At 38.4% G+C, this 21024-nt stretch overlaps 2 protein-coding genes across 5 annotated transcripts in view; one reads left to right on the forward strand and one right to left on the reverse strand.

Moving 5' to 3' along the window:
- LOC103390683 (5,6-dihydroxyindole-2-carboxylic acid oxidase) overlaps positions 1–21024 on the reverse strand; it is a 230759-nt gene that overhangs the window by 154431 nt on the left and 55304 nt on the right. For all 4 annotated transcript variants that reach the window (XM_025052334.1, XM_025065559.1, XM_025065833.1 and 1 more), the window contains one exon: positions 10314–10382. The gene's annotated coding sequence lies outside the window, so the exon portion shown is untranslated. The remainder of the gene's footprint in view (positions 1–10313; positions 10383–21024) is intronic.
- The window catches only part of LOC103390678 (receptor-type tyrosine-protein phosphatase delta), a 259293-nt gene that overhangs the window by 66321 nt on the left and 171948 nt on the right, over positions 1–21024 (forward strand). Inside the window, exon 4 of the mRNA XM_025052801.1 lies at positions 14314–14337. The gene's annotated coding sequence lies outside the window, so the exon portion shown is untranslated. The remainder of the gene's footprint in view (positions 1–14313; positions 14338–21024) is intronic.

Genomic DNA, 21024 nt, shown 5'->3' on the forward strand with positions numbered 1-21024 from the left:
TATAATTTTTTTTTCTCATGCTGCTTCATCATGCAATATCATGTGGTATCCCGTGGTGGAGAACTGATGTTGTCCCTGTCATTTGGCTCACTGGCCCAGGAGAGAGCACTATTACTTTTAATCTAGCACCACTGTAATTGCATGGCCTCCGATCTTCACAAAGATAATTACTACAAATGTCAGACTCTACATATACCCCCCCCTTACCTCCCCACCCCGACCGAACCCACAGACAGTCTACGACGTTGGACATGAATCTTTATAAGTGGGCAGAGATATCACATTAGCATGAGTAAAACAGTTAGTCAGTATTAGCCACTGATAGCCTCCATATCAGAATTAAATGCCTGCGAGCCTCTCTTAATCATCTCAATTGAACCCTTATAGATGGGTCATTTGACTCACAAAGTAAGACAAATTTCACCAGGTGATTTATTATCATTACAAAACATCTAGGTATCAATTTTAAAGTTGTTTAGATAATGACTAGTCCAGATATAATGGATGTATCTAATGTAGTGAGCAGGATTGACTTTTTGAAATTTAGTTAAACAATATCCCACTCTTAACAAAAACACTATTATCAAAAAATATTTTTATTTCTCGTTTGATTGTTTTGTTCCTGTAATGTTGAAAAAAATCAGCACTCAAAAGTCATGCAATCCATGACTTTAAAAAGGTATTATTTAGAAAAAATTACTTCAAATAGAGATTTTTTTTGTGCTTGGAATAGCTAGAAAAAAAAACAAAACAAAAAACATACCATACCTTGAGAGCAAATTCAGTTGTAAACACCATCTAACAAGCCAACATCCTATTAGCTTTCCGAAGTAGCGTTTATGTCTCCTGCATTGACAGATTGCTCCCCCCCCTCTCTCTCTCTCTGTGCGCCAACAGAATGACAAGGGAATGGATGAGGTGGCAGAGAATGACTGACCACCAGGCAACTATACTTTAGCCAACGTATCTTTAAGTAAAAAGAACTAACTCAATAAAATGTGCATTTTTATTCTGCACTTGTTTTCAGGGTTTCTTTAGATACTAAAACAAATCAAAAGACAACTATGAATACGGAATCCAGGACTTTTTCAGTTAAAGTAACACAAACTACCTTATAATTGCCTTTTCTTTGTATACTATTAGGGGAATCGTATCGCACATATGGTAAGAAGCCAAAGTGAATTGTAATGGATCTGTCATATCCCCCAGTACAAGCCTTAATGTGGCGCAGCCCACGCACAGGATATCGAGAAATCAATATTGCTTCCCCATGTCTGTGGCTGCACTAGGTGGGTCTAATTGAAATGTATGAGGAAGCCTGCTAAATGATCTGTGCAAGCAGGGGATCCAGTGATTGCAAACATATGGAATGGTTCCTTAGACAAGAGAAACATTTGTACTATGCTGCAGGAGAAACAAACACAGGAAACATGAGCAGTACTGAAGGAGAGTGAGGCAGTGAGGAAGAGAAAACAAGGATTGGAGGGGTAACAGCGGAGTAGGGTCTTTAAGTGTACAGGAATTTTTCTAATGTGCAAGCAACTGGAGACAAGGATGGTATTTCATGAAATTCTGACAGCTTTTTTAGCCTAATGGCAACAATAGAGAGAAACAGATACATGAAATTAGAAAAAAAACATCAACCTATAAAAAACCATAACAAACATGGATGCAAGTAACTGTATTTGCTGCTGCCATATTCCAAGACTCTTGACTTCATTTTTAAGTTGGACATGGACTATTTAAATCCATATTCCTGTTTCTGTTCGTAGTACACATTTTCTTCCTTCCTACTGATCCATTCTTTATTCCCTATCCATCACTTTCAACATGTATCTCTTTCACTTATAAGCCATTGACATTTTGCTTAGTAATGACTGCAGGAATAATGGCCCTTGTATCATTCCAGAATGAGCAATGAGTAGAAGTGACATTTTCTAACCTCTGTGACAAGTTGGCTTGTTCGATTCCAAATGGTCACTTTAATTGGCCTATCTCTTCTGCGTAAAGGGAACCATCCCCTGTGGTCCAGGATGGCAAGGAACCATAGTGCTGATCTGTGATGTTGTGATTAGTCAGACACATCTTGACAAAGTCTCACACAAGTGAGTTATGTCGACGAGAAACATTACAGAGTGTTACACAAGGCAGAAAAGCACAAGAAATAAATACCATATATTTAAAAAAAAGATGATTTTGGTTGTCAACGCTCAACCATACTGAATACACTAACCTACACTTTTTTCTTCTTTTTTTACAAAACCCTTTTTTGATGACGGGCAACTAATGGGCAGTTAATATTTTCACAGTCGCGGCTAAAGGTTAGAAGCAAAGCTCAAGGAGATGGCCTCTAGCCTAAACACAGTGTCAAGTGGCACTTATCTACACTTTATACATTCCTGTACAAATGGCAATAACCTGGGAAGTAAGCTTTACAAGGTCGTTCTTCAGTCTCCACATCCTTTTCTACAAGTGAAGGTCAACTGATGATGTTGTTGTGGAGCTTTTACACACGATGTGAGAAAAATGATAAAAACCTCACACTACAACATCAATTGAAGCATTATGGTCAAATGTCTGAGTTTTTTCTGCCAACATCCTTCTCCTCCACTTATATCACATGCATGTCAGTGTCTCAATCTACAGCGCAAAAAAAAAAGCATTGGACAAAAAAAAAAAAAAAAGTATTATTCATTCAGTCAAAGCATTGACATGGACAGTGTCTCTAAAATCTAAAGTCTGGATGAAACGCCAAAAATTGATCTAGGAACAGCTCGGTTATGGGGAGAAGACAATGTTTTTTTAAGGAAAAGGAAACCTGTGGATTTTCAGAGAAAGGTAATAAACAAAAACAAAAGATATCTCAAGTGAGCTTTTAAAAGAGTTCTGATCGGTCAGTCTGTAGATTTTAGTTTTCAGAGATCTGGCTATAGTTTGAGAAATAATTACATGTAAAGTTGTGTATTCAAGAATTACTGTGGAAGAGGATTTAGGCAAAAAAAATATATTTTGATTGTACTTCAAGCTTAGAGTGTGGCAAACACTCAAAATAAATCACAGGCTTGTGCATGCGCAACTCACCTATCTCGAATTCAAATAGTCATTTCGTCATTACACGTTAAACAGGGTCAGGGTAAAGTGTGCTTGATCACTGTCTGACCTTTGCTCAAATGCAAATGTATGGCATTTTAAATGTGCACTCTCTTAACAGCAATAAATAATATATAGCAAAGCACGACACCTGCAGCAGATGCCAGACTAGGTTTGACTTCACCAACAGATTTTATTTGTTTGATAAAGGTCTGGTATTTTTTCACATGCAGTAACACAGGATTATTAAATCAGATTTAAGTATTTCTGAGCTTTTCATTCTTCTTGACTCAACCACATTTGTCCCACAACACTTGTGGTCCAACAGACTGTTTACAGATTTGGTGATAATCCACTTGTTTAACTCAGCTGATATGTTCATTCAGCAACTAAGCCACACACCTTCACATTTTCTTGTTTAACCAAAATCTGCTTTTATGTGTTTCTGCCTGCGGCTGTCTGCCAGTTAAGCTACTTATACTAAGGTGCACAGTGTACAGCCCGCCCCAAAAACCAAAGGATTTGGTTGGTCTGCCTATAACTTTGGCTTTCTCAGCCAATAAGGATCATCTACGCAGGTTTTTGAGTTGACCCGCAGTGGCTGTGAGAGCACAAATCACTATATTTTATAGCGGGGTATTGAGCAACAAATATATATATATAAAAAAGAAATCATTCACAGAATAACTTTTATGCGTGCAAGTAAAATAATTTGTCTTTGATGTTGGCTGCACATGCTGCAGAAGAAAAAGACTTAGTAAACTTTTCTAAGAAAGAAAACTATATATTGCTTAATTAGTCAACTTATGAAAGCAACACAAAAAAATGGCCTCAGGAAGGCTACTCAGCAATATGCCATGATGCCATATTTTGTTGAAAATTTTAATGGGGTATAACAAAAATATTATTATCAGAATGCATAAAAACAGGAATTGCCAAATCAACCTTATGACACCAACCAATCTGGTTTCAAAACTAGGCACTCCACTGAAACGGCTTGGTTGTCTGTGACACGCTTTAAAAAAAGCTGCAGTGGCAGTCAAGTCCTCTGTACTCAGACTTGACAGTAGCATTTGATGCAATCAATCACCATGTCCTATTATCCATACTGTCACACATGGGCATCACAGGCTAGGCCAAATTATCAGCCCACATGGCTTCTATATTCACTGCTATGGTGATGATACCCAGCTCTATCTGTCTTTCCCTGATGACTCCAGAGTCCAGCCAACCATACAGCATGACATCTCCATCAAGTGTCTCCTTATCTCGTCTCTACCAAAGTAGTAAGAAACTTAGATGTCATGAATAATAAACAGCTGTCCTTTACAGATCATGTTGCCTCTGTTGCCCAGTTGTGATGCTTTATACTTTTAATTATAAGATCAGGCCATATCTAACCTAATAGTCTACTCAGCTCCTGGGAAAGCCCATGGTCATCTCTTACCTGGACTACTGTAATGCCCTTCTTCCCAGCTTAAATAGGCGCATGTTACCTCTCTGTTGTCTGTTGGAATGAACTACCCCACACCACCAAAACATGGGGCATCCTTTGGATGAAACCATCTGCTAAATGCATACATTTAAATGTAAATGAATGTAAAAAGAGTTAATTATTCCTTCGCTAACAAAAAACCCAACTAAAAACAAGCATTAAACCACCATCTTGTCACTATAAAAGCATTAAAGACTTTCTGCCAGCTTGTTTTTCAGGAACATTGATGCCAACCTGGCATAATATTTGGGCAAAACACTAGTGTACACTAGTGTAAACACTAGTAGATGGCAATTTGCCATCAATGTCAGATCTATTGTAGCCATGATCTAGGTCAGCAGGGGTATTACATGCCCACCTGGAAAGATATGAACACCTGGACACAGCTTAGTGCACAGCGCAACCATAATACTGGCCTTTTCTCTAACACTTTGCACAAACCTTCCTTTTTTCCTTCTCATGTGGTGAACAGAAGTGATTAGGTATTTTGGTCCGCTGTAGGCATCACTTCAATCAAACTGCATTTATTGTTCAGCTTATTTATAGGTCAAGAGAAAAGAAGCAGCAGCAGCAAATTCATATTTTGTTAAATAGACAGTAGGTAATCCTTCACTAATGAAGGACTGTTCGGCTTTGTAGCAAATTGTACCACATCATGGCATGGACAGTTTTTTTTTTGTTTGTTTTTTTGTAAACTACTGGCACACTTTTGCCCATTTACATTCATCTGCCATGTCTGCTGTGGTGCAGTTTTGTAAAGATCGGGTGGTTCAGCAACTGAAAAAGGGAATTATAGCTAAGAACAACTTAAGGTAAAATGTCAAGTACTTTTCCTTTCTCATATCTCTTCCTTTTCAAGTTTCTTCGACTACATCTCCCCCTCGTGATAAATTACCCGTCTTTTTTATTCTGCACTCACAGCACTGTGAAAACCAGTGGTGTCGTTGGCAATGAATTTTCATGACAGCACTGTCATCCTGCATTGTGCCAAAACAATCCTCTTGACCCTGTCACAAAATTTAATCGCCTGTGATAAAATTCTCAATTTCTATACCTTCTTTTTTATTATGACTTTTCAAAACCCTGTTTTCCCTTTCATCAAGATTCCATCTTTGTCAATCTCTTCGTTGCATCATTCAAATTACTCTGCTCTCCTGTATATTGGAAAGGATGATTGATAGTCTCTGACCTTCACATCTTTTCTGTATTATGTCTTTGACTCCTTTATGAAATATGGTATACAGTATGTAGTCAAATTCTTAAAGATATAGGTATATTTCTACTAGACAGACCATGCCTTTTATTAAAGCAACAGAAATCTTCCATAGACACTGATGTGTGGAGAGCCACATGAGTCATTACTACAGCTTTACAGCTTTTCCTCACAGCTTACAGGTACGCTGAAACTCTACAGTTAAACTATGCCCTATTTTATATACGGTTTCAGTACATGAAAACTTTTAATCTGGTAATTACATGAATTAATGGTTGAAGTTATTGAAGATGCTAACATTTATATATATATATATATATATACACACATTTAAATATTTATTCAAACCTAAATATCTCAAATGTTTCTATTATGTTGTACTTTTGTACTTTCTGATCTGTACAAATCCACATCGGCGATCAGATAGACAGTCTGGAGATAATATAACAATATTAATGATAATCTGAATCAAAAACTAAAACAAATGAAACATTTTTGTGACAAAATGTTTGGTAATTGCAAGTGTGTAGCTGTGTCTGTAGCTTATGTGCTCTTGTACGACCAATCAATGATTTTAATTCGGGCTATTTTTTTAAGATGGTATACCAGCAAACCTAGACATAGACTTAAGTTCTCTTCTTGGTTAGCTTCACGCCTCTTGAAAGTGCAGCTTCCTCAATATAAAATGTTCTGTTTAGTTAGATTTTATGAATGAATAAAGTAAGAATTAGGGCTATGTTTCCAGATTCACAATTCCTTATTAGTTTTGCTCCTTTTCTCTTCACTAATGTATTTTAAAGTTGAATGTGGAATTTTTACTCCTCAACTACCACAGCGGATTTTGTAGATCCAGTGAAATAGGAAACCCTAACGCTGCTATTGTTTTCAGATGTCTTAAATCTTGGAGACGAGACATTTCATATAAATAATCATGATGCCGGTTATTATTGTCATTTTTAGTGAAATTTAAACAATAAACAGTCTAAATTGTGGTGTAAAGCTGCTGATGAGAAATAAAGCATACAATGTAATGGCAAACATAGGGGAAAAAAGGTTGCGTTGAAGGGATGGCAAAAGCAAATGGCAGCAGGCAGAGAGTCAGTTTTTAGAGCAGCAACCTGGGAGAGACACTCAGGGCTGGAAGGTGGTGGAAACTGTAATAACTTCATGCATGTTTAAGCAGAGAAGTAACATGAGTCAAATGCCCAAAGGACGAGGGCACCAGCTCCAGGCCAGAGATCACACTACGTGCAGCTCTTTTTCCAGGCTGGGATGTTGAAGCAGTGTGTTACTGAACAGGCACAACACAAAGACAGACACACACATACATGCCCATTCTACTTGGCTAAAGGATAATTTGATTTGTATCACACTGTATCACATCTGTGGATTTTTCGGTCCCCCATTTTGTCTTTGATACCTCCAATTTCATAGTATTCATTTCACCCAGAGGATAAATCACAAATACTTTGGTTGTAGCCAGACTTTTTATTTCTCCAAAGTTTAGTCTTGTCTGGCTTTGTATGACATACTTTGCCAAACATTAGGATGTGTTACAAATTTGTTCCTGATATTCCATTGTAGGTCAGATTTGTGCAGCTCATCGAGCGCCATCCTCATTTCATTCCTTACTCAGATTTGTTCATCAGAAACAGACCGCTTTGGCAGCACACATATGTGGACATGGTTAAAAAATATATATATTTGGCATTTTGTAATTGCAATAAAAAATTGTATGGTTGACTATTTAACACTAAAGTCAGGTTGGTTGGGGTATTCCACGAAATGCTGTTAGAAGATTACATGCCCCACAGCCACCTCTAGTGTTTACAACGTGCAAAAAGAGCAATTGTATTCCTTGAGATTGTGTTCATTATTTTATGAAGGAGCATAAAAAAGAAATACAAATCAGTATAGTATAAATCATAATAATCCCCTTTTTACTATATACAGTATATATACACATACTTTGCACACAGTCTGGAAGCATCATCCATGGTTGCTCTGTGAACCATTCAGATTCCTAGTTCTTGCCAGAAGAGGCTCAGTTCCACTGGAAGCCCCACAGTGAAACACAAAGTCAGCCAAGAGAAGAAAAGTGGGTGGGACGTAAACAAGGGGAAAAAATGGAGGGAAGCTGAAATGGACACAGTGCAATGGTGTTTCTGATATCTTCATCTCATTTATCACATGATAATTTTATCTAATCACATATTTAGGAGGAGATTTTACTCTTTGCAGCCAGTATGCTGTGGATCGTCAACAGCTTGAACTTCCAACTCTGAGGACATTTACTTTTGCTCCCATAAGCAGCCATTTTCTATTTTCAGAACTTTTTTCTCTCTTCTCCCTTATTTCGCCACCATCAGCCCCATCTCTGGGCCCCACCTTAGCTCATCACACCATCCCAACACCAGGCCCGGATGCTGAGCGCAAGTCATGTAAATGAGAGAGTTAGCAGATGAAAAGGCAGAGAGAAGAATTTTTAATAGAAGAGGTGTTGATTAGTGTCAGAGAATGGGAGACAAGGCAAAGTGTAGGCAGCCTCTATTACAGCCCCAGAGCTATGAGCCATATGATCAAGTGTGAAGAGTAGTTTGCATGTGACTGTGTGGAAATTTGACATAAAAAATGGATGCCTTAATTCATGCTCACTCATGTTGGTGTGTCTATGAGTGTCTTGGCGTCAAGTGTGTGTGTCTTCCCCTCTGGGACATCGTCCTTAATGCATAATACATCGCTCCATATTTCCAACAGTAACAGCAATAATGTTGGTGCGTGAAGTTTATGAAGAGGGGATCAGGTGTAGGAGAAAGTGATTACAGTGGATAAACACAGCAACAGATATTGCTCTACTGCAAGGAGTAACTGGCACAGAGATGACGGTACGCAGAGATAGTCCAACGAACGACAGTAATCTACTGCCTCGACAGTGAACTGTGGTGTTTAGGAGTTTGCCCTAAATAACTGAATGGTAATCAAAAGTGGGTTGAGTGTGAGAAGTTGTTAAACTCCATAGTGTCCTGGTTATATGCACTTGTAAAACTGTATCAATGATGGATTATTAGTATAGGACAAACACCCTTCCCTAGTGTTATTTGGATTCTGACTTGACACAAAACAATGTCCTTAGCATTTCTAATTAGACCTCAAAGGCTTTTAATCATTCTTTCATTATTATTTTACAAACCGGACAGCTAAAAATGTTTTTGTTTTTTTTTTCAAAATTGAAGCCAAGAAAGATGTTATCTCGGTTTGTTTATTATTGAATCTGAATCAGAAAGCGACCCGCAGATAGGGTAGGAAAATAACTAAACACCAGTTCAAAGCTAGCATATCAGTGGCTCATCATTCAGCATCTTGGGGCTCACCGGCATACTTTTGCCTGTGTCAGAATTTTCATCTCCCTGCTCTCTCCCAGCTGTTTCCTCTTGTTCGTTTCTCCCCCACTCGCTCACACAGATGGCAGAAGGGTCGAAGCACTTTAATGAATTTTCAAAGCAGCTGCATTGGCAATATTAAAAGGGACTCCCAAACCTCAACACATATGACACCAGAGTCACACATGCAAGCGCACAGACAGGGGCACACACACTACTTCTAGATGCCATTCCTATTTCTAATACACACAAAGAGATGCAAGTGTGTACAGAACATTACACATGATAATCCTGTGCATACCTCACAATCCAATCACATTCACAAACAGAGGAAAAATACCACATCCCACACTGGACACACTTAATTAACTGCAATACAATGACAGGCACCCACAGCAAGGTCAGGGGTCAATTTTAATGATGAGCCTGCATATGGCAGCCACCGTGTTGCTTTGCAAGTAAAACGAGCTTCACTTCTGCTGATCCATCTGTCCCGTGGTAATGACTGCACCTGGTCGCGCATGGGCCAATGCACTCAGGTATGCCAGATCTTAGAACTGGCCCGTTGTTCTTAGAGAAACGCAATTAAAAAGCAATAAGCACACTTGCATGTTGCTGCTGAATTGTATACTAACTCTAATTATCCGATTGAGGGGGAGATTTTAAAAGACGTCTTTGTACAAGCAGTTTAGAAAGTTTGGTTGTTTCCTGACAATGATGTTATTATGGAGCTGAACGCATCTTAGTGTCATACATTTTCTTTCTTGAAGATGCCAATATGTAACATGGACATGAAAAGTTAAAATGAAAATAATTAATCAATTATTAAGGCTACTTTTTTTTGCTCCTCTCACTCTCAACTAAGAAGCACCACTACAAGCCAAACTTCTATAAGCCAGCCTTGATCTCCTCAGTCAACATACAGTACGAGTGCCTGTAGGGTTTCCACCAGACTTCACAAGTGGCTGATATGAAGAGTCCAGCCAGTGCTGTGAATCTTAAGGTATCAAGGCCATTGTCTCTCCTTCTTTTTATTACTTCCTTTCTTTCTATTCCCTCCTTCTGTCTACATCTCCTCAGGCAGAAGAGTCTTTATCCAACCTCTACGGAAAGTGAACTTAGGGTCAGAACTCACCACATAGTCCAGAGGCTCTTTGATATCCTTATCTTCCAATCGTTCATCAACGTATGCCAGACAGATTTCCTAAAACAGAAAAGATAAGACATTTGATAAAGTCTTTGAATGAGTTGGCACTATTTTTGTAATTAATTATATTGCATTGAACTTAATTATGTAGTTTTATTTTATGTAAGTATAATAATTGGGGAAAAGCACTGTACAAAAATGTAATGACCAAGACTGAATGAGATTTAAATCCAGTATTGTTTGGGTATGAGGTATTTCCATTTCTGTCATCAACTTATTAGACTCAAGTTTAGTTTACAGGGAAAAAAGGAATTACAGATCTGAGGATATAGCTAAATAGAGCAATGGCAGGCTGCTTGTGTTTTCAAACAGGAGACAGCTGTGACAAGAACACAACATCTGCTGCAGAGGAAAACATAAGCATACCTTGTTCCTTTACTGTCATGCCTGAGCGGCCTTGAGACCGGCCAACACTCAGTTTGACAACCCCCTGATGTAGTTTGGTGTTTCTGTAAGTGCTCTTATCACACTGTCAATCACAAAGTACTTATTCACACATCAAGTTGAAAAGAGATTAAAAGCAAGTGAGCAAATATTTTCTCTCCTTTCCTCTCTCTGAAAGAACAGCCACAGTTTTGGAGCCAATCTGGCTTCTCGTCTGACTTGTGTAAACTTCTAGATGCTTATGTACTATGTGAGAGCCCAGGCCATCTGTAGTCTCCACCAGCTCCTCTATAATTCTTTTTTGTTATATATAAAAAAAATAATATCAGCTCAGATGGAGGGGAACACACCCCCTCAGTATGAATGATGACGTGGTGGCACTTTTTTCTCCTCTCCAAACGACTGTTTCACACTTTCCTGCTTTTCTCTCTGCACAGAGGCCGCTTTGCTGCTCACTGGACTCTGGCTAAGCAGAGCCCATTTTGTCCGATTATGTGGCACTGTAAAAAACAGCTGCTACTATTCCATGTTGGTGAATAGGTTAAATGGTGACAAAAGGTGTTGTGCCTTTTTTGTCATCTCTAAGTTGAGCAACAACAGGCACGGGAGGTTATAACGGTTCCTTCTCGGCATCTTTCCAACTCCACTGCTTTTGATTTCCTATTAGTGGCCAGTCAGTGCTGTAGCAGTGGACACAAAAATGTCTCTTCTAGCCTCACAGTTTTTATTATGTGCCAACATCGAAAGGCAGCCACTTGGAAAATGGCTGATTCACTTAAAAACTGAAGTTAATCAGCAATGTAAAACTGGACGCTAAGAGAATAACTGAAGTAGAGTAAAGAGTAAAAATATCAGATTCTAGCTCTAGTTACAGAACAATAGTGCTTCTGGAAATGATTTTCAACTCTGATTTTTTTTTGTTTTTGGCCAGAAATTCACATTTTACACACCTCCTTTTAATGTAAATAAAAGGGCTACAACAGCAGTTATCAGCAGTTGCCATCTGTCAGCAGCCAACAAACAGGTCTTCATAATGTTTTAAAAATGTGCCACTGCAGCAATGTAGAAATGATTGTTTGGTGATGAATAAGGTTAGCTTTGTCAAAAACAATCTCCCTCATGGAAACTGATGTCCTTGTCTGAAAGCTGCAACATATCACAGGATGTGCATGCAGCTGTGTAGCACCAAAATCCCACTAAGGGCAGATAATGACATATTTAATATTTTTAACCCAATATATTAATATGATTTAACCACATTTCTATTGACCAATTGAATGTTTGTTCTATGGCAAATGCATTTTGTGTATGTAATGTTCATATCAAATGTGCAAATGTGATATAATTCATCAGGGCATACAGTAAAACATCTTGAGACAAACAGACAGACGGGTGTCATTCCATAATTGTCATAACCTCACTCTCACACCCTAAGACTGCCCCCTAACAAAAATTCTCAAATCCTTTAGGTCAACAAAAAAACAAGTCAAAATGTGTAGCAGACATTCTAGCCTTTATTCTCATTGTTAAAGTTTCATTTTTGTGTTGTGCCTTCTACAAAGCATAACTAAGACCATGGAAGCAGCTTATCTACTTAAAACAGCAGAGGGTGAGAAAGGGGGAGGGGGAGTTTCTGACTTCCATCTTTTTCCTGGTTCACAGAGTTGGTTTACTGAAGTCACCAGAGCTTTGGTTATTCCCTGTAGGTTCTTCCTCCTCCTCCACCGTCCCTGCAAGTCTAATCCACTTAGGCCCATGCTACCTTCACTGCTTTTGACTGTCTAGGTCACTTGAATGGACACAGTAAAACATAAAATCAATAATATTTACTGCACTGTTGAAAAAAATATTTTTTTAAAATATGAAAAACGCAGGAAAAATAATAGAAAATGGTTTTGCAGTGAGGTTGTTTTATTTATGTTTCTGTTTTGGCTTGAACTCAGGACTGTCAAGGTTGAATTCTAAATAAGATCGTTTAATTTAATTTCACTCCCTCACTTATCTCTGGTGGCTGTCTGCTGTTTGCACTTCATGCCAGACTGTTTATGCTTTTGCCACATCCCACTCAACCACTTGTATTGTCATCGTTGTCTTTAAACACGATCCCTTAAGGTGTGCTGCTCTCTCAGACTCTCTCTACCAAACAACACCGATGCTAATGTCATTGAAAACCCAGCTACTTGTAGTGGCTCTTGAAGTCTGACATCAGTCCCAGCCATCCTTCTCCCGTGGGTCCAATTTTCCCAGGCATGGAGTTTCAAGGTCCTCAGCTGAGGTCTCTGTTTAGCTACGATAGCCATGAGTGTGAATGCATGTCAGACAGAATAGTAATGAGGAAGACAGGAATTGAACCCTAGTGCCACCCTCCCCTTCCCAGTCTTCCTTGAAAATAGATTTGTTCTCATGCTGGAAACGGATATTGCAATCACACCCTCCCATCGTTGATCCCCTGGGGAGCTTGTTGCACGCACACCAAAAATGTAAATGAATGCAGTGGGATAGACATCAAGTGTGATAAATCATATTACAAAAGAAATACTGCTTAGCAACACAACCACTGCGTTGTAAGCTGCATTGTAAGCACGGGAAACTCAAAATTAGTCCTGAGTCTATTTCCCCTCACACTAAACCCTGATATTGTCAGCTTCCTCAATTTCCAAGTTTTATTGCACATTTACAGGAAAGCAAAACTGCTAGTTTAGAAGAGTACATTCGTAGGGGGACCACTTTCATAGCATGGTGTAATGGAATCCCAGTCTATATTTCTGGGGCTGCCAAAGAGTTAGTGCAGGGAAGTGGATGGAGGCACAGAGAACTCCAGGCCGTTTCATAAACCTTTCTATAAATCTTTGGAGATGTGAATGTCAAGAAATAGTGACACGGTGAAGATTTTTTGGCAGTGGTTCAGTGTTTGTGCTGGGGACACCCTAATGTCTTTGTGGGGAGAGAGGGACTGGCATTTTATTATGCTGTTGGAACATTGGACGTTGCCTGTCAAACTAACAAGCTTAGGGAAATGTAGCAAAGTTCCAGGCACACAGGGTGAGGTGTATCTTAGGGGTTACTAAATTACCTGGGAAATACATAAGGGGAAAGAAAACACTGTGGTTTACAGTATGTTAGTTAGAGAAGTGGATCCTGTAGTAATGTTACACTTGAGCAATGCAGGTGAAGACATGTCTCTAACAGATTTGGGTTTTGCTTGTATCATCTTTTCATCCATCCTCACCTTTTTTTTCCCAAAGCATGGACAAATATTAATGCAAGTTGTGCAAACTCCGAGTCCTCAGGGGGCACTATCTCAGACTTTCATGTCTGTCGATTAATAAATGATGTCCTCCTCTTGACAGGGACTATTCTTAAACCCCAGTCTGTGCAATACTGGGACACCATCATTTTTCAGGAGAGCAGTGACAGCCTGGGCTTGCATTGAAGTTTGGCTTCCTGTACATTGTAATTTTGCTGACATTTTGCTTCTCTCTTTCTTTTCCTTCAACTTCCCTCCTCCTCTCTCCCCCTCTCCCTCCCTATGATCTGTTCACAGATGTGACAAACTAGTCCACACTAGGTAAGACCCATTTTATTTTTCCTCATTGCACTGTTGTCAGGAGTGATAGTTGGGAAGTCTGAGATGTCAGTCCAGAAACTGGGTAGGATTTAGTTCAGCACCTGGATGCTGCTGTTTGCCCAGTAATGTCTTCAATGGTATGCAGTTACCCCTCGCTTTTTTCCATATGTGCACATAAAACACAACTTTTAGTGAGCTAAATGTGCAGTGTTTTTTTGCACTTTGTCCTTTAAGTGGCAAATGTAGCTTCTTACTTTATGTTCACTTGTAATGTAAAAATAGTTACCAGCACAGCACATTAATTTGATGAAAATATTAAAATCTTAAAAACTGCACAACTGCAAACAAACAAACTGCAAGGCATTTCTAAGAAATGTCCCTCCTAATCCCAATTTTTATTTCTTTCTTTTAAAAAATATTTGAGGTTATTCTAGAAATTAAAGGGAAATGGAAAATATATAGAATCATTGCACAATGAACAATAAAATACATTTGGATGGAATTCAATTCTTCTTATTTAAGTTTTATTTGCAACAGAAATAATTATGGTATGTACAACTATCCGAGTATGGCTATGAAAATTCATGTGATTAACCACAATTGGATATTTGAATAAATTGACATCCCCAGTATAAGACATATATAAAAGATAAAATACTAGCTGTGCATTGATACAACTGGACTTAAGGTAATAACAAATTAGGTTCTCTGTGTATTTACTGCTATGAGGTACCACTTTCTCATATTTAAACAACTATCCTCCATGACTCAATGTCACTTGGGGGAAAGGACTAAATTAGAACTTTTCAGCAGTACAATGGCAGGGAGCCTCTGACCACGGAGCAAGCTACAGTACTGTAGTGTTTCACTTCAAGAGGAAGTCATTTTTGGACCATCACCACCTCACTGAGTAATTGAATACCCAGCGCCATGCCACCTTAGCACAGTTCGGCTATCTGGCACTGCATATGCAAGCGGTTCGGGTCTGGCTCTAAACTCTTTGAGGCAGGCACTGGCTGTCTGCTAGAAAACAGAAAACCCCTGGCTAGCTGAGAATAATAAGTACCCATGGGAAGCCGCCAGATGGACATTTACTGTGAGCCTAGCTGGAGAGGGAGAAATCTGTCAAACATCACACCAGGCAACTGTGGGCGAGCAGTGCAGGTTCACGTCCACCATGTCGGATAAGATGAGTGCTTTTTGGTGAGAATAAAAGCTGTTAACAAATCACATTTCATCTAACTCTTTTACTTCTTTCAAGGTCAATGACAATATTTCAAAGCAACGTGAGATGGTGTGAACTCTACGAGCCTATACCTGATAACATTGTCTGTCCTAGAAACCACATGGTATAAACCACATTTTGCTGTCTACAACTTTTTGCAGATCAAGGCACAACATCTGGTCATATTAGCCAAGAGAGTGCAACAGGGAAAAGAGCTTCTTGGCTAGAAAAGTTTAGAAAGTTAGAAAACTTTTGCTAATACAAATATTCAGTGCTGCTAAGTGATTACGTCCAGGTCAGAATAAAGTCACAGAACATTATTGCTAAAAGTGACCAATGTTCCTGCGCTTTTAAATAAGCTACTAGGGAAAAGTCAAATTTATACAAGTATTTAATTATATTCTCCAGGCTGTTGTCTGCTATTAATTCACTCTAAACTCTGTTTCCTTCTGGATTCAACTGTGCTCCTGAGTTGAGGGAGATTACATTTTGAAGATATGTGTTTTGTTGTTGTATTTCCTGAAATGGTTTCATGCTGTGGTTTCTATTAACTTCACCGATTAATAACCAAGAGAATGTTCTTGCGTCACAATCGTGAAGTTCAATCTTTGAACTTGGTGGAAGAACACTTGCTATACAGTATGCACATACGCGCATACATTTTTGTACATTTTTCAGGAATTACAATTAGGTCGTTATGCTCACAGCTTAAAAGCATCAGAGCTGGCGAAGTCATTGACAATGAGGGAAATAAATAGCACAAGGAATTTATCCTAGCATTGTCAAACTTGAAAAAGGACCTTGGTTCCTTTAGACAAGCTGTGCACCAGTTATTCTTGCGTTACGTCTGGCAGCCTTCACCTCCAGTAGGAGCTGAGAAGCACTTGATTAGCAATAGATACTGGCAGAGGAAAGAATGATTGCTGGCTGCTCTGTTAAGCAAATATCATTATGCTGCTGAAGTCTAAAAGTAGACATGTGCTTGGTGGGAACTATAAAAGGGCCGGGCCGTCAGTACTCAGAGCACTGGTCTCTTTTGTAATACACAAAAGTGATTTTTTAAGTAGGTTCTGTTTATCATCCTTCAAGGCATGATGGAACAATGCTATTCACACTCCATCAGGCTTTCTTAAAATTGTGTTACATACTATATAAAATCTCAACAGACCACACATATTGTCCTACCCACATCATGAACCATATACCTTGAGGTCCTGCTACGTCGTTATTCCTTGCAGGATTTTAAATTTGATGCATGCTAGGGTTTTCTTTCTCCATGACAAAGACCAACTAGAGCTGCTGGTATTCATTTTCCAGCAGCATTACTGATAGCTTGTTATCTTGTCTTTGCAAACATTCAAAGAATTATTAAGCCTGAGTGACAGTTTAACCAAGCCTTCCAAAGTGGTCTATTAGAAACGTGTACACAGTGCATTATATTAGCAGAGCTTGTCAGTTTTCCTGTGTATTGTTTAGTGTGCAATTGTCAGTATTTCCACAAAAATTGCTCAACATGGCAGGTGATTACAAATGTGACAATGCAAACTATGAAGAAATGCATACGATGATGATGAGTGGCTCTGAGCCCATATAATAAAAAAATGGTAGCTAACAACATACAATAGGTAACTGCACTTCAGGTAGGCTGCATTGCACTTTGTCCCACATTAATATGAGAATCAAAAATAGTCTATCAATTATCAATGAAATTACTGAGTAACATGGCGCTGTATATGAAAACCTTGCTGTCTAGTATTGAGCTGAGAAAACCATGTAAAACCAAATTATAGATTATAGTGTCCAAATTGTTTTACTGATAGAGTTCGCATCTTGAGATTACACAATTAAGAAAATCCTTGTTCATAAAAGCTCTTGAAAACCTGTCTGGTTGCTACAATTTTTGCTGTTTTGCTAAAACTTATAATAAACACAATTTAATTCAGTCTGCTTTCAGCACCCAGCTTTACTTTGGCTTTTATCCTCCATAATTTAGCTCTGATAAACCACAGCATGAATCCCTCCCAATCCCCTCTAGCTATCCCATTGTTATTGTGATTCCCACACTGATGCCCCTTTAATAGGCATTGGTAATTAGCCTTCTTTTAAAAAAAATATTATGTTTCAATGTGTCTTCAGACTTGAATATTAAGTGAACTAAAGCAGACACTAGAACACAATAGAACATGGTTATTAAGGTTAAAGTAATGGCAAAACTGGGGTAAAAACAATAAAAAATATATTATGTTGTTTCAAATTTAAGGATAGTTAACAGAAATCATGCAGCTAATGTAGATATGATTATTTTTTCCACTTCACAAACCACAGAAAGATCAACTACTCATTTACTGCTGCTTCTGGGGCTCATTAATGTAAGCTAAGTAAAACAAGGTTTATATTTTTGGTATGACAACCAAGAACTTGGATAGAATTGCGATATCAGCCTATGTCACATGGTCCCCTTGGAAGCGGCATCTGCTCCAAGTTTACTAAAGCATTTCGGTTCCATTTGGCAGAATATGTGAAAATGATGAAGGCCTCTGGATAGAGCACTTGGCCTTGATTTTCTAAAGGTTGAAAGTTAAAGTTGACTGGGTAGCCAATCCATCTGCTGGTCTGGCACTACTCTATAGAGTACAAAGTGAATGGAGAATGACTTGCAGGTGTAAATAATTATAAACTTTTTTTTCATAATCCTGTAGTTCTACTATAAACTTATGCACCTCTAAAACATCATGTCACTGCCAATGATTTAAAAAGTTGGTGAAAACACAGCAGAGTTTTGAAACTGAAATGCTGAAAATTACTCCATCTTTGATAAATATTTTCATCCGTTTGTGAAATTGAGAAAGAACATTTGTCATTCATCAACAGTCCATTGTAAATTCTGAACACACCGATACGGTACGGCACAACAATGCTGCGTTCCACCATGGGGTTAAGCGTGTGTAGTAGCCCCCTCTGCAGGAAGGTGCATTAACAACTTGAGATTAGTGGAGTTGGTCATGGGCTTTGGGTTTTGAACTTTTACTCCCATGCTTGAACTGATGTTTGTTCAGACAGTTCCATCAGCTGCTGCTGACACTGCTGATCCTGACCACCACTATCTCATAACATAAATGCAGTTTTTATATATTTTTTTATACAAAATGGGACAGAAAAATTGAGAGAGGTACAAAATGTTTTTGAACATTTAGAGTTGCAGTCCCTATTGACATCTAGCTGTGGGCTACGTCTGGAGATTATTGCCTTATGTTGATCATATCTGTTATATACAGTATAAGTGGTTACATCCTGTTACAACAGTTAACAATGATTTTTGTTTATTTCAGATGTAGACTTAGATATGGCCGCAGCATGTTACTATATAAAATTGTATCTTTTAAAATTATTTAACAACATCGCAATAGGGGAAGCAAAACATATACGTGTAGAGACCTGCAATGTATTTAGCCAGTGTAGCTCTGTGAACAGTGTGTCTCTCTAGGCAGCACCTTTGGCATTTTCTTGACCAACACCAAACAGAGACTTGTGTTAATTGTGTCCCTCTTGACCTCATCACACTGAGGCTCCAGCATTGTAAATACAACAGAGCATATGTCCTGAGCTGCACCTCATTAAGGATCAAGGCCTGAAGCCAGGTTTGTTCTTTTCCTACCATGTCCACTGACAATCCTACAGCTAGAAAAGTGACATTGTTGTATGTTTCCGTGTATGCTTTGGGCCTTTAGTCACCACAGGCCGTGCTAAAGGGTTGTCCTATGGGGAAGCACAAAACAGTGGCCTCTGGACATGAGCCACATGATGAGGATAATGAACTGCTGTTTACAGAAAACAGGACTGCAATCTCAGCACTATTATTACCGGAAAAAACACCTTAGTAGAAACGACACCCTGTGATAATGCTAAAGGTAATAGATTTTTGATGCAACTTACTGCTAAGGTTAACAGATGTCTGGCCATAAATGCACAAATGAAATAAAGCCTACATTCCAGGTTGACTAAAACAGGTGTGAAACACATGCCCCTACATACTGTTGTTTTATTGTTTTTTTCTTTTTCACTGAATTTCATATTTTTAATCATACTTGATTGACTTAATGCAATTAAGGAAATGTCACTGCATTGCAGTTGTGAAGACTCAGCTGAAATGCAACAAAAAAGTCATTGATAGGCAGGCATTTTTAATTTTATCTTTTATTTGAGGTGTGAAAAGGCTGCTATACGTATCAGTGCTGTACTACACACCCTCATTATTTTGCCATCCTGTTACCAAACAACTACCTCTCACCTCTTTTATATTGTCCTCCTCTCAAACTACTTCCCATTTCAAGTGGCATCATAATCTCCTCATGAAAGATGGCAGGAGAAAATAAATCAAGATACTGTGGGCAAGAATAGCAGGCTGACACTGCAACAGTCAAACAGCACTGAAAAGAATCCTTCCGTTTTTATTCCTCCCACTAGATTTTCAGCATAGACACTGCCAGTTATCTATTTTCATCCAAAACTTCCCCTCTTTTTTAACTCCAGGTATGTTTTATTTATTTATTGATTTGTTTCTATTGTGATTTACACATTTTCCAGCTTCACTTTTGCACTGTTGGTGTCTGTGTCATGCTAACAATCACTGACTGAACTCCATTGAGCAGTTTGCTCAGTTATGAATGACCTTTCACATTCATGAATTGCATCAATCATAGGCATTGAGGCAAACAACAAGCACTTAGCCATCCCAGCTCAACCACTTGCACAAGCCTACACTGTTATATACATCTACATGCCCTTTAATGCCAGTGCAGTTGACTGTAGTAATCTTAGATACATACTGTAACAGATGGAGGACTACATCTGTGTCTACCCTAGTAGCATTATTATCAGCAGTATCTCTCTTTAAACAATGACCTTTATTGGCAATAATTCATTTTGGATGGGATAGGTTGGATGCAATGTGATTTCATTAATATGGCCTAGTACAGTTTAATCGTTAAACCCATGCTCGTGTCCTAGATACTGTGGCCGAGCGACAAAATGGGAAAATCTGTGCTTTTCAATTATTGAAAAACACTAAGTTACTGTGTAATGCATGCAATTACAAAGAATTTAACCTGGTGCACACAATCATAATAAAATCCACATTTGTTGGGATATTTTTCTTATTTAAACATACATTTATATAAGGACAACTGGATTTTCACTGAATACTAATCAATCTGCTACAATATACATATTTACCATATCTTCCTCATTCCAGCCATCTTTCACAACAGTTTACACATTTGGTATAACACTTGGATTGTCATTGAATGATCATAACTGTTGCAAAAGGACATTTGACAGTTTTTAGGTTCATGGACAGCAGCTGAGAGACAAAAAGAGTAATTCCCAGACTTTCAAAGCTACAGAAAGAATACATCTGAATATACAAAAATATAATAAAAAATATCTGATTTGAAATTGTTTAG

Source organism: Cynoglossus semilaevis, chromosome 1 (assembly GCF_000523025.1).
Source record: "Cynoglossus semilaevis isolate Cse_v1.0 chromosome 1, Cse_v1.0, whole genome shotgun sequence".
NCBI lineage: Eukaryota > Metazoa > Chordata > Actinopteri > Pleuronectiformes > Cynoglossidae > Cynoglossus > Cynoglossus semilaevis.